The sequence below is a fragment of the Pinus tabuliformis genome, chromosome 1_2, assembly GCF_031772625.1.
Source record: "Pinus tabuliformis cultivar Carrire ecotype Pingquan chromosome 1_2, CPIR1, whole genome shotgun sequence".
NCBI lineage: Eukaryota > Viridiplantae > Streptophyta > Pinopsida > Pinales > Pinaceae > Pinus > Pinus tabuliformis.
Genome location: NC_142298.1, coordinates 324,283,065 through 324,298,032, shown reverse-complemented (window position 1 = coordinate 324,298,032; position 14,968 = coordinate 324,283,065).

The following is a 14,968-nucleotide window of genomic DNA, read 5'->3' as shown; positions in this document are numbered from 1 at the left end:
AGATTTTATGAAAATTTAACTATTATTTACACTATTTATTTCTACCATAACACAATGAGGATCATCAACATATGCCATATGGACATCATCAAATTATTTATCTAGTAAGGAGGGTGAAACAAGAAAATGATTCCCTGAACTAGTTTCCAAAAACAAAATCGACTCACTTTTTCCTTAAATCTCCATAACTATGTGTTCCATGTATCTTTCCCAGTTAATTTTTATTGGATTTGTTTTTTCCTTCCATGGAAATCACAAATGGGATCAATTAGTTGCAAATATCCTTGTAGTGTTGTGACCAAATTTTTCTCAAGAATAGACCATATGCTTTCAAAATTTTGACAACAATAATGTTAATGATTTGATGAAATCATGGACTAAAAACAAATCTAATTAAGACATGCTTTAAGTCACCCATAACCTTTACCTCCAATATATCAAGATAAATGATGTGCATGGGGATTAGTTGATGGGTTTCACATTTAACTTTGCGTATATCAAGTATGGCATGGCATCTGATGATTAGACTAAATCCACTAAACAATTATGCATATTATGGTTAAAAATGTTGAAAGTCAAAAGAACTAGTAGGATTTAGGATTTTGGCTTCTTCCTAATATATGCATTCACTACCAAATTATTCTTTTTAGAAACATGATCATTTAAACTTTTCAACCATAATTCCCCTTGTTAATTAATACTAAGTCATGCAAGGAAATATTGGACTTGATCTTTTTCATATCATCAAGAATGTTATATTCTATTTAAATTAATGTTTTTCATATAATCAAGAATATTAAAATTCATTTTCAATGTTGAAGAAGTCATGGAAAGATGTTGTGGGGGCAATAATAGAGGGCTTTTTCACAACAATATAAAAAGTGGGTGAACTAGCAAATACAACGTTCTAATTAATTGAAGAGGTTAATACTTCTTGGGTGTCTAGATGGTGAGGACATATTCTATCACTTTCTCATATTTTTTAAATTTTGTGCTAGATTCATAGTTAGGAAATATATCCCATGATACCATTGTTGATGAACATTCTCTCTCAACTTCAACTTCTACAAATTCTTTGTTGGTTGAAACTTATAGTGTGCTTTCATTAAAATTATGAGTAATGAAATTTATGAATTCTAGGCATGTTTTGATTAATTTGTTGGATGCTATAGAAATGATCAATTTTTATGTCCTCAAATACCATAATGTTATTTACCATAGATAAATTTTCTAGTTTAGAAATTATTATTTCCTTTATAAATATTTTTAAAAGATATTGAAATGTTTTGTTCAAACAATACTTCTCTTTCTTTGGTTTACAAGATGGATATGACATTTGGCATCCATTGGATTACTCCCTGTAAACACTCCTTATCCATTCTCAATATCCTTAGCCTCAGATTCAACAACTTGATTTTCGAGTGTGAAGTTTTATTTTGATCCTAGCGAGTGTGATCTTCTTTTCCTTAAATTTGGTTTTCCTACCAAGATTGCCATTTTCTTTTCAACTATATGAGATTCTTCAAAAGCATTGAGTAATGTATATTTTCCCACTCTCTTGAAAAATATGGCAACACAAAATAGAATGTTAGTGGACTAGAAATCCAACAATATGCCTTCTATCTATAATTTGGCACTATTGGAATTTTGTTAAATTAGTGAATCTTTGATTAAAATATTCTACTTTGGATTCATTTTCATTCTTGATAACTGTAAAAGGAGAGACTCAAGATTTTTCTCATCATCAAAATTTGTTATGAAATTAGTCTCAAAGTCTTCCAATTAGTGATGAGATTAGATTGCCAAATTGAAATACCAAGAAGATTTTCTTTTCTTTGAAAGCATGAAGAAATAAGGAACATATAACATATTCATGTTTTCATGAACTTATTAATATGATCCTTTTGAGACATTAATTCATGTTTGACATTGAGTAAAAATACCACATTTTGCATGAACTTATTCATCTGATCCTTTTGACACCTTAATTCAATTAGAGGAGTTTTGAGGTCTAAAATGGGCCTCCTAAGGAAATTATAAAATAATAGTGGAAATAATAAAATAAGATTAGATTACATCATCAAATTTTAGAGGGAAAAAAGAAAAAACTATTTTTTCAACTCATATTTTCAACTTATCTGCCTATGGGTTTAGTAAAATTTCAAGCGGAAACACTTGTTGCATGCATAATTTGGTTCTTCATCCAAGGAGTACTCATGTTGCATACTTTTGATGAACCTTACTAGACAATAAATACGAAATACATTAAAAACGTGATTGCAATCATATTTTCTCATGTATTTATTAGTTTTCATGTAGCATGGTCCATTGAAAGTATGCAACATGGGTACTCTTTGGATGAGGAATTAAATTTTTCATCCAATGAGTACTCTTGCTCGAAATTTGAGTAGAAACTTAGGGAGATAAGTTGAAATTACGAGTTGAAAAAATAGTTTTATTATTTTTTAATCATTTTACTTTTTTACTCCAAAAATGGTGAATCATCCCCCATGGTTGACATCATCATCTTGAATCTTATTGGTTCTTATAAAGTTTACTTTGGTTGTACATTTTTCTTAGGAGGCCCATTTTAGACCTCAAAATTCCCCTAATGTGTGTTAGAATTGGAAAATTTAACATATTCAAAGTCAATAAGAAGACCAACTTTTTTACCATATTGCCTCTATGAAACTATTTACTAAAATTTATGTGGAAGAGGAGGTGAAATCCAAGGAATTTTGTTCTAGTTGTTTTATAACAAGACAATGCAGAATTTGATCTAAAGGTTTAGTGATGGCTAGCTAGCTTATTAGATCAAATCTATGAGGTTTCCTACATAAGCTTCTTCCTTCGATTAGGTAGGAATTATCTATGCTCAATTTCATTGAGGAAGTTCATGCACAATGAGTTACGCATCGATCTGATTAGTATAACTATGGGTTAATATTTGAAAACCTTGAAATTTCAGCAGGTTAGCAATTTGATCCTAGATGTCAAATGAAGGTTGAGTTTCATTTTGTAATTTTGTTTTAAGATGAGACTAAACTCTAGCTTGTAATATAATTTTACTTTCAAAATGATCTTCATTGTCTTCAAAATTTGGTTTTAGACTTATTTCATGTGCTTTGCTAAATTAATATGCTTCATTATTGAATGAACGATGTAAAAGTTGTAGTTATTCATGTTTCCAAAATATCCATGCAAGTCATATATGCTATTAACCATAAAAATAAAAATCCCTCTTTTTACAACAAAAATGTTAGCAAAGGAAAATGACTCTTGTGAACTTCACAACCTTGCTCACTGGAAGGGACTACTTAAACCTTTCTCCATTGAACTTTCAATCCCTTCAATTACGGACTAATTGTTTTAATTGAAGTATTGGTTTCTTCAAAAGCTCTTCAATTATATAATGAAAGAAAATGTAAAAAAATGAATGTATGTGGATATGAAATGTAGCAAGTGCAAGATCCAATATGTAACTAGCTAAATCCTAATTATAGGAGTAATGAAGAAGTTTGATAGGAAATGAGATTAAATATAAATGAAAATGGGAATAACACAACTATCAAAGCATGTGGAAAATCAAGATACCTTTGAATAATTAAAATTTTTCTATGAATTGCATTGAGACAACCTTCATATCAATTGTTAGCAATAAAAGAATAAAAAAGAACATGCATAAGAAGTGAGAGAATAGTATACAAGTTTAAATTGCCTACACCTACAATAGAAAAGAGTTCTTCCTTGGCATTTTTTTGTAGTTGGAGGTTTGTACAACAACTAAGTTTGTATAGTGGTATACATCACCTAGTATATAATATTGAAATACATCAACTACATTTCTTTCGTGTTCTTTCATCCCATGTTAGATATGATATTCTCCTTTGATAACAATTGAACCAATAAAAAAATGAATGCCTTTAGATTTCATTCCTATGACATTAATGGTTTCATGCCAACCAATAGTTAGTTCCCCATTCATTATCTTTTGGGTAAACCATTGCATACATGTTCCATGCAAAAAATGGAGTTCCAACATGTGAGTCCACTAAATCAACAAAGATTACTACATTCATTATAGTTAATAAAAATTAACATAATTTAACTAAACTTGGTTGTATGAGATCTAAGACGTGATCATATTTGGTAAAATAAATGATTTGTCCTCCTCTAATTGGGATAATTCACCCATCATATGTTTACCAATAGGGATTCATATATGAACCCATCTATCAACCTATTTCATGGATTCGCAATCATCCCATTCACTACTACAATACATGGGCCACATAAGCAAGAACATTTCCTCGTCCATATTTTAATTGTAGCATTATCTAGTATTTGAATTGAATGAAATCCATTAGTACCCTATATTGTTTTACATTCATATGTATGTAATTGATTTACACCTACCACCTCTCAAAAACATATATGCACATTTTCTTTCCTTGTTTATTGGTATTTCTTCCTTCTTGTTCCCTCTGCCATTACCAATGAAAACCATCCAAAAATGGATTTTACATATCGAATGAAAAAATTATTGTGAACTTCATTTATTTTCATTAAAAAACAATTTTGATGCACATGCCTACTCCATCATGCTCACATTTCATGTGCACAGTCTCGAAATAGTTCCAAATACATGGCACCTTGTATTTTTTTAAACTTATACAATCATTAAAATGCATGGGCATTTTTCAACTGGACCATTCACTAGAATATTGAACTAGATTGGCCTCTACTAAAATCATGTACTTTTCTTGTGTTGATGGAAAAAATAAATAGTGGCATATATTATGCAAGGATTTGGATTAACCTTTACTGAAAGGCTACATTTTCCTATACCTAACCTTGAATTTTCTCTTTCTTCAATGACAATTTCAATGGTTTGTTCTTTCCTCAAAGACTCTCTAGCCAATTACGTAGGTTTCTCATGTTAGAAGATGGTGTTGTTGGCCCAAGGGGACATGGGGTTGTAGGTAAAGGTAGGGTCAAAGGAGTGTATGGGGATGGGGATAGAGGCTTACTTCAATGGAGTTTGAGGGTCCCCCTTGAACCATATTAAGGCCTTGATACCCATTACTAATGATCAAAAAATTTGTGAGGGCACAAACATGTTTCCCATAGGCCAAGGATACCATTCATAGGTAATGTGAAATATTTGGATGCATTGTTCATGGATTTGGATACCTAGTCATAGAGGTAGCTAGTAGTCAAGAAGAGATAAGGGAAAAAGCATAGACAAATCTAAGGTTTGAGAATATTTAGGGACAGGGTGGTAGAGGGGATATGGGCTCAATTAGATGGAGGGCATGTGGTGAGAAAAAAGGGGATGGGGTGAGAGACGAAAAGGGGGAGGATGTAAGAAGAGGAAAATAGTTAATGGTTACGGAAGGTGCAATCATGAGCATGAATGAAGGGAGGGAGAATCCAAGAGGGAGAATGAGGTAGTACGAACATTGAGGAGGGGAGGAAGTGAGGAAGAGCCAAAGAAAAGAGAGAGAGAGAGATAGAGGGAGAGAGAGAGGAGTGAGGAAGTGAGGAAGAGCCAACGGAGAGAGATAGAGAGAGAGAGAGAGGTAAGAAGAGGTAAATATTTTATGGGTAGGGGAGGGGGAAGTAGTGGGTATTAGGAAAAGGATGGGAAAACCATCAAAGGATACAAGCATAGTTGGGCATAGAGGGTGGTACCATAGAGGCAAAGGGTGTATGGGAAAGGGAGGTAAATAGGTGAGAAAAGGGTACGAGATAGGTGTGACTAGAAGAGTTGGGCATGAGTTGGAGGCATAAGAGGGTAAAAAGGGGAGGAGGTGAGAATAATTACACCATTTTAAAGGCTTTAGAGCACATATCTTTTGCTCTAACCACCTAGTGACACTAAAATCCACAATAACAGGCCAATGATTCTCCCAAGAGGAAATGCATGGTAGTTTGAGGCATCCTTCTTGGCCCTAGATGATTAGAATTTTCCTTTAGGGAATAACATTAATGTTTCTTCCCCCATCCATGCCTAAGGTATTGAGACCCATATTCAGTGCTAAAAAATGATAGCAGTACCTTACCTAGTTATAGGTAAATAATTCCATCGTTAGGACATTTGTGGGGAAGGAGGAAAGGGAGGGAGAGAGGGGAATTTGTGATATGGTGGAATAAGGATGTGAGAAGAGGGGTTGAAGGTATGGGTAGAGGATGGTGAATGGAAGGCATGGATAAAAGGAGAGGAAAGAAATTTGAAGGTTGGGATAAGATGTGATAAGAGATGAAAAGTGAATGGCCATGGGTGACTAAGGGTGAGGGGGGAGAAGAAAGGGAGATTGGTGAGACCAAGAGAATTTGGAATGAAGGATTGGGGTGAGAAGGGAAAAGGGATGGTGATGAGAATATGTTAAAGGTAGGTGGGTATGGGAGGGTGATTGGTGGGAATGAAGGATAGGAGGAAGGATCGAATGGGGAGGTTGAGGTAGGATGAAAGGGAATGTTGTGGGGAGGAGAGGATGAGAGGGTGGGGTAGAGGGAAGGGAGGATGTGGTGGGATAGGGGAGGGAAGAGAAGAGGAATAGAGGGGGTGGGTGGGGGGGGTGTTGAAGGAGTTGGATGAGGGAGTGAGTAGAGAGGTAAGGTGGATTGATTGGCATAAGAAGATGCTCTTTGGATATGTCTTGCTTGATAGGAATGATTCCAAGGATGAAATTATACTAGTGTTGGATGACATGGTGTTACAACTTAAGGAGATGAACAATAGTTAATGTACATAGAGGAGAGCATGGATCCAATCCTTGGGCCGATAAACCACAACCCTATGGAATTTGTGCCAATAGAGGTCGATGCCTCTAATTCTTCTTAGTTTACTTGATGATTAGTTTTTTCTTTGACAATTTTTTTTAGTAGTAATCCCATTAAGGCTAAGATGCATTATCTAGATGGTTCTTTTATAGCCCTTTGGAAAAAAAACATAATTTGATAGTTACAATTGTTTTTTCAATTAGTATATTGTCAAAGACTGATAGTCTCTTGTTCTATTAGTGGTTTAGTTTCGCATTTGGTAGGCCTTAATAGGAAAATACCAATGATATATGTAACTTAATTTTGATAATTGAGAACTTTAGCTTACCCACTTTTGGCTTGTATGGGCCTGACCCAGGTTCAAAGGTGATTTAGCCAAGCAAATCCCCGTACTACTGGACCTTTCGGCAACAATCCGCAGAGTGCAGATTGAGGTCTCACCCGAAGTAGTATGGGAGGGTGATAGAACTAGGTTTCCGCACCCTGGGGATGTCTTATGAGCTTCTGTAGGTCCGCGGTTTGACCCTGCGCACGCATCGCTATGCACACTTGTTATTCCTTCGCAATCTGTGATGCTGCTTCTGCGCAAACCGTATAATACCCAAGTTCCTTGCTATTTAATCTGTTATTACCCAGTTACTTAACTTATTTGTGTAAGACTAATGATTATTACAGCATATTAAGCAATCATATCAGTGCGTGCGATAAATAAAATAGTATAAATGTAAAGAAGGCAATGCACAAGTAGATACACAGAAATAGGAATCAACTTCTCTTTATTATTCTTCGATCAAGATTACAGACTCGACATCGCTCTGTGCACTCAGCTGCAAGAGTTTGCACACTCAGCTGCGGACTCTACTAGGCCTCTGCGCACTCAGCTGCAGAGCCTCTTCCTACTACTACGACCCAATACACTTAGACTCTTACTCTATGCTCGAACCATTCATATTCTTCTCTTCCTTGTTCGCTATCTTTACAACTTAGAGCCTCGCTCTATTTATACAATCCCATGGTCCGCGGACCATGGGTAGGCCAACATGACTTTACATTACATTATAATACTTTAGGGTAGACAGCCCTATGACTCATCCTATACTTCACACTCTGCGCCCACAATTCACGGAGCCTTTACAATACACTTGACCAAAACTTGGGCTTTGAGCCCCAAAACATGCTGTGGGGGGATTCCATGCCCAAAAATCCCCCAACACAATCATCGTGACTTGTCCCGAGTCACTCTGTTGGTGTTGCGATCTTAGCGTGGAGCCCCTCCAACTAGTCCCGTACTACTCAGAGGTCCGCGGCGCACTTTTTTGCAATTTGCTGGACCTTCTGCATGCGCTCCTCCGATGCTTCTTTGTGAGGATCAGCTACCTACCTTAGCGCGTAGAGTCCTTGCATCGGTGCGAGCTTGCCTTCAATATCTGCCATAATGGTGAAGGCCTCATCAATCCATGGCTGGACGTGCGCTTTGAGAAGTGCCTCTTTCTGTCTTGCGACATCCACCTACGCTTTCAATGCCCTTGCTTGTTGCATCTTCGTGAGCCGTTGGGTGAGGATGACTGTCTGTGCAGTTCCCCTTACATTATCATACTGCTCCTAAAGCTCACATGCCTCTGTTTCCAGGCGCTGGATGTTGGGGTCCTCTTGCAAGGATGTGAGGATGTCAAAGGCTTGGTCCAACATACTAGTACAGTCCTGCATTGCCCATCCAATTTCTTCTAATCCTTTTTGAATGGCACTAACGCGCTACTCTCTAACTTCCAGAGGAGTGGAAGGTTGCGCCTTCAGCCATAGCTCGGCAATCTGGAGGTTCAGCTCCAGCTGCACTCGCATTGTTTCCTCATGCGCGCTTCAGACTCCACTTGCCAGATAGTGGATCCACATCTCTGTTGGTAGGTCTGTGGTGATGGAAAACTCTGGGACTCGCTGACATGCTTCATCAACTGTCTGCACGATCTGCTGGTTTTGTGACACCAGTTCGTCACGCTGCAGGCTGAGCTGTTCGATGTTGATCTTTTTCTCACTCATCACCTAAATCACGCGGCCCTCCCTGGCGTAGATCTCTGTTGTTATGCCATCCTATCTTATTTGCATTGCTTCCTATCTGTAAATTACAAGTGAAAAGTACCTTCTAGTAAAGAATATCATCTCAGTGATAGTAGAGATATTTTACTTCTTCCCTTTTAAGCTTCTTTGTCTCGAGTTCTTTCACTTCCTCGGTAATATGATCTTCTTCCCTATCCCTCTTGTCCTTCTTATGTTTAGGAAATTCTCTTTTATAGTGCCAAAGTTCCTGACATCCATAGCATCTTATCTTAGCCATGTTCTTATTTTTATTTGAAGGACCAAACTCTCCAAATTTTCCTTTTCCTTTTATCACTAATTGATCCCTTCTATCTGATTTTTTGTGCTTTCTTTCTTCAACCTGTCTTCTTCTTCCTTGCAGAGAGACCATAATTTGATGAATGGGATAGCTTCCTCTTCCTTAGTAGATATGAGGTTACCTTGTTCATCAGTCAATGCATGGAGATCATTTCTTCATCAAATAACATCTCTCCAAGATCCTGCAATTGACCTTTTATTTGAGATGCTTTTGAAAGGCATGAAGATATCCCTTCATCCTTTGACACCTTCAATTTATATATATCAGATCTAAGTGATATGGTATTTTCTATCGTTCTTTCAGAGAAAAGTTATATCGGTTTATCATATTTTATTTAGATGTCTGCAGCTCGACTACATAGGGAATGAGAGGATATTTAATAGATTCCTTAAGAATATTTTGAGCCTTTAGATCCTTTTCCATGTATTCAGATAATGATTGTTCTTCCGATGGATTGGAGACCTTTCCATGGACATGATCAATGAATTTGTTTATTTTGACTACGTCTATCCTTATTTTCCATACAAGGAAGTTTGATATCCCAACCATCTTATGGTTCTCCTTGAAACATGAAGTAATTTTTAATAGATTATATTGTAATAAAAAGGTACTTGTGAATATAGAATCCTCAACTTAATCATGAACTTGTTGCTTCAAATGATCCTTTTAAGAAGGTTCTTACTTCGGTGAGGGAACATTGCCTTCTTTAGGATGATTTTTTTCCAAATGAGATCCTTACTTCAATAGAGAGAATATTACCTCTCTATCTAACCTTCCTTAGATTTGGAGAGATTACACTTCTTTGGTGATGTATGAGTGATGATATCTAAAGTGCTTCTAGGGTTTTGATCTTTCTTCCTGCTTCCTTCTTAAAGATAATTTCAAGACTTTTGCTAGAGTATATTTCTTCGATCTAGGGTTTTGGTAGACCTTGATTTCTTGCTTGGTGTTCTCTAACTTGCTTCGATCCCTCTTTGAAGCTCGATTCTTGTGTTTCTACTTGCTTTGAATGCCCCTTATTGACTTCAGTACCTAAGCTCTAATTCCATGTTGAGAAATATAGGGCATGAATAGTTAAACGATTTCTCTACTTGATAATTTTTTGTCATATACTTTTACTTCTTAGCTTCTATTCTTTTCTTCGTTATGTTATTTTTATGTTCTTTTAATTAAGACAATTACCAATATGCACAATAAAATATAAGTGACATAGTGTGTAGGCTTGTCAACCAAGGCCAAAACCTCTCACCTCTTGAGAGGAAAACCTGATCAAAATTATTCTTCTAGATCTTCAGTTGATGAGTACCAAGATCATGAAAAACACCCTTGATTCCAGTATCCTCACAAGAACCTTGTCACTAACCTTGATGCTCTGCCTCTTCCCTTTCTCAACTTTCTTCTTGAACTCAAAATGCTCTCCTCAGCTCCTTCTAGAGAAACTCGGTCTCTATACTTCACATTGTTTCTTCTCAACTTCTCCTAGATAAACTCGGTCTCTATGATCTCACTGGCTTCCTCTAGAGAATATCCATCTCTGTATCTCTATTTCGGTTACCCAAAAAAGGTATCCTAGAAGAATCCTTCCTTCCCTAACCCTAGAAGAAAACTCTCCTTCGCTAACCCAGAAGAAACCACCTTCGCTACCCCAGAAGAAAGCTTCTTCATTGCCCCAGAAGAAACCTTTTTCATTGCCCCAGAAGAAAGCTCCTTATCCTTTTTCACACTTCTCTCGGTATCCTCTTCTTCGGATTTCTTCTTCAACGAATGCTTGTCGAGTTTCTTGCCTCTAAGTGAGGCCGAGTGTGGCTATATATACACTTCATCACATGCCCTTTAGGCCAACATGATATCAAGTAGTTAGTCCGACTTCTTCTAGCATGTTCTTCCATCATTGTAGGCCAAATTAAAGAGGATAAGTGACAAGGTCTTGGAGGATACTTTACATAGACATGATTGACCATTACAAAGCGTAACATGACTTCATTACATGACAATAACTCTATCATTTTATGACTAGACAAAAAATAATTCCCAAATACTCTCAATGGGAGTCTTGACTCAAAAATAAAATCTCTTGCTCATGAAACCCATGAATCAAGAAATACAATAAATTTATTTTTCTTCTTTACATCACACTACATAAAATCATAATTACATGTCATTATGAAGACCGAACCTAGTTACACTTTTCAACAAAGTTGTATTACATGCATTGTGTCATACCATGTGTATAGATGTGTGATGTGTAATGTGTTCAGGACAGGCAGATATGGGACTGTCTGGGTCTGTGTGTTGTGTTTATGTGTCAGGACATGCAAGTCTAGGATTGTTTGGGCCTGTGTGTTTTGTTTATGTGTCAGGAAAGGAAATTATGGCACTGTCTAGGCCTATGTGTTGTGTATGTGTAAAAGTGTTAGAAACAGACAGGTATGGGACTGTCTAGGGCCTTATATTGTGCAGTTCCACACTGACATGTATGGGACCACCTAGGCCAAAACAATATTCTTGTCGGCAAAGGATTACCCAGGTGGTAGTGCCCATAATTATCTAAATGTGATTGGGCTTAAGTTCTCATCTTAAGGTCAATGAGTCACTTAATAAATTTTAAGTCAAAGTGAAGAGAAAGAAATGGATTCTTTTCGATGGGAAACTGATCTGGTGTGTGTACACGATCAAAGTGAAGAGAAAGCAATGGATGCTTGTCGGTGGGAAACCGATCTGGTTTGTGTACGTGATCAAAGTTAAGAGAAGGCACTAGATGCTTGTCGACGGGAAACCGATTTGGTGTGTGTACGTGATCAAAGTGGAGAAGGAATTGGGTGCTTGCTTGGTCGGTTACTGGATATGTGTATGCAAAGAAAACATCAAGAAGTAAACCAAGATAAGTATCCATGCTTCACGATTTTCAAGATTTTGTTTGTGAATTAAAATTCAATAATTTGATTTATGATGGTTGGGCCGTGAGCATACCTGGGTTGTTGTGATAGGAATTAAAGGAGAATTCCAAGTTCACCTTATAAATGAGCCACTAATGAAGCATGATTTAAAATTATTACACTTCCTTCATGATGGAACTTATGGATTCATATGTATTATGATGCAGGAAACCATGAAATCACCCAGATGGGTGGAGGGACTTGGCTACAAGATACTTAGTGCAGTTGAAAGACATCAAATGTGAAGTGGCACAATGGTTAAAGATTTCAAGAATGGGACCATTATGATACACTAACATCAATGATGTCAATTGATTACCATGAAGTATGCTATGACCATATGGTGACTTTGAAGGCAAGGATGTGCCTTGAATTTGAACTCCTTTTGATGCAAGGAAGCCTTGCCAAGGGATGGATCACCCAAGGGACTGAGAAGCAGAGAAGGGGATGCTTGAACTTGGAAGGTGAGTGACTGCATGAAGAGGGGTAACCGGATTTCCCGGGGGACTGAGAAGCGGAGAAGGGAAGCCCGGAAAATGAGTTGGGATTCTTGGGTATGAGCATGGCTGATTGGAATCAGAAGCGCATTGGGGTTGTATCGACAAGCAATGAGCTAGAAATTGTTCGTTGATGGAATAGGAGTGCAAAGAAAGACAATATTGGATATTGGAGGCATACTACCCTCCAGAACAAAGGAAAGAATCCAAGCCAAACTTGGTGCGGAAAAAGCAACAGGAAATTGCACAGACCCACAGAAAGTGGTTGATCTTATTGAAATTATCTTTTAAAATTGCTTAGTTGTTGGGCATGCAACTATGAATGTGTGATATGTGAATATATGTAAATTATGTAAAGACTTATAAATATAAAGCTCCAAAGACAATTTGTAGTTGTATCCTTAATTAGCATGTTTCTCTGTGTATAAAGACAGAGAACACTAAGGATGGTGTTCCCCCAAGGGGGAGGGATCTGTAACAACCCAGCCATGAATGACTCAATTTGGCCATGTAATCTCATCATGTAATTGAATTATCAAATATTAAATGGGTTGAGTAAGGGACACATATTCCAAGAGGTCTGGGGAGGTCAAATTGCTTGGGAAACTCAGCTTGTTTGTTGAAGGAAGGAAAATATGAACTATATGATAGCCATTAAAGGTAGGTTGTTGAGCTTTAAATGCATAGGATGGGATTTTTGTTGGAAATTAATTGGGCTTCAATACCAAGGATAAGCCCATATTGGCTTGGAAACCACAACAAGGAAAAACAAATAGTAAAAGGACAATAAAAATTAATGAGAGACAGGGGTGCTAGCAGGGAACTACACAGCAGTAGAAAACAGAAGGAGAGGAGACTCATTCAGGGGGATAGAGGAAGACACAAGACTAATTAGTAGAAAAAAATGGGAATTAGAACTTAGACTTCATTGGGAAAAGGGAGCGGGTTCGAAACTCTGCAGAAGGAGAGTCGAGTGGCAGGAGAGCAACAAGCCTCTGATTCTCACTAAAGTGTTGTTTTCCTTCAATTGATAGCTATAGGGTGAGGCATCTGGTCCTGTAACTTCCTATGCACTAGTGAAAAATTGAGTAGTAGGTGGGTGGAGGAGGAGGAGACCCCAAAGTCCCTATTTTCAGTTGGTGGATTGGTGTGTATTCCCTTGAGAAAGACCACCTTAAACCCTTGGAATCTAGCTCGAGGGTGACAGCTGCAAGTAGCTTCATTGCAATTTGTCTATGGTTGGGTGGAGAGTCATAGTCCCCGACTCAGGTTCCCTACAAACTTAAATATAATTATTTGTGAATATTGATTTCATTCAATGGATTATTTTGCATTATTGTTTGTAATGGATTTGGAAAAATGGGACTACAATTGTGTCATTGTGCGTATACCTGTGGTGCAAGCGTGAAGAGACATTTCCCTAACTTGTATGTTGAATATATGTATATATGTACATGTGTGTTGGTGCTTGACCTAGAAAGCAAATATGTTTAATACCTTAAATATTGGCAACCACAAAGTGTCTGATGTTAAGACATGAAAAGAATCCCATAACAATAATTCTTAAGCTACAGAGCTAAGGGTGACTCTTGCTCTGAATAAAATGATTAATTATGCCCAGGAATAATACAATAGTGAAATTGAATGAACTTAATGATATATTTCAGGTAAAATCCAGTTTGAATGAAACCATTAAAAGGAGTGGGTTCTGAGACCATTTTTATTAATGTACAATTTACATGTAAGATCCTTTATTGGCAAGAGTCGGTCATTGTATACATTTGATAAAATTTCTTGCGAGTTGCTATGTCGGTAGGCATGATGTGTATGATTGTTAGGGGTAGTTTCCCCAGGGTCAGTTGAACCTAACACCTAACCATTTGGCCTTCAACCTTGCAGTTGCAACACCCTCCATTTCCACCACAGGGACTCTAGCATTAATGGCCATAGGTCCCTTTGAGTAACCAAATGCACCGAAAACCTTTGAGCAACGCTAAGGATCTGCATGTAGAGCCGACATGGATTTTGGAACTGTCAGCATGTGGCTATTGAAGTGGAACCTTGTCGAAATCCTACTCCAAGCCCATGGTAGACAATGGATATATGATCGCCTACGCTGTCATGCAAGGAATTCCCTACCTGAGGACAGGGAAGGCCCATGGGCTAGAACCCGCTTGGTGCACCTAACACCCAAGCTCAGGAGGGGTAACACCATGAAGTGCATTAGATCATTGTTAGAAGAGCATCAAAGTTTTGGCGAAGAAGACTCGAAGGTCTACCTGACCTCTAATACAGAACCGCAACAGGTAGATTAGTCGAAGAAGCCTTCTGTAGCGATAGAGTCTGTTTGTGGACCAATC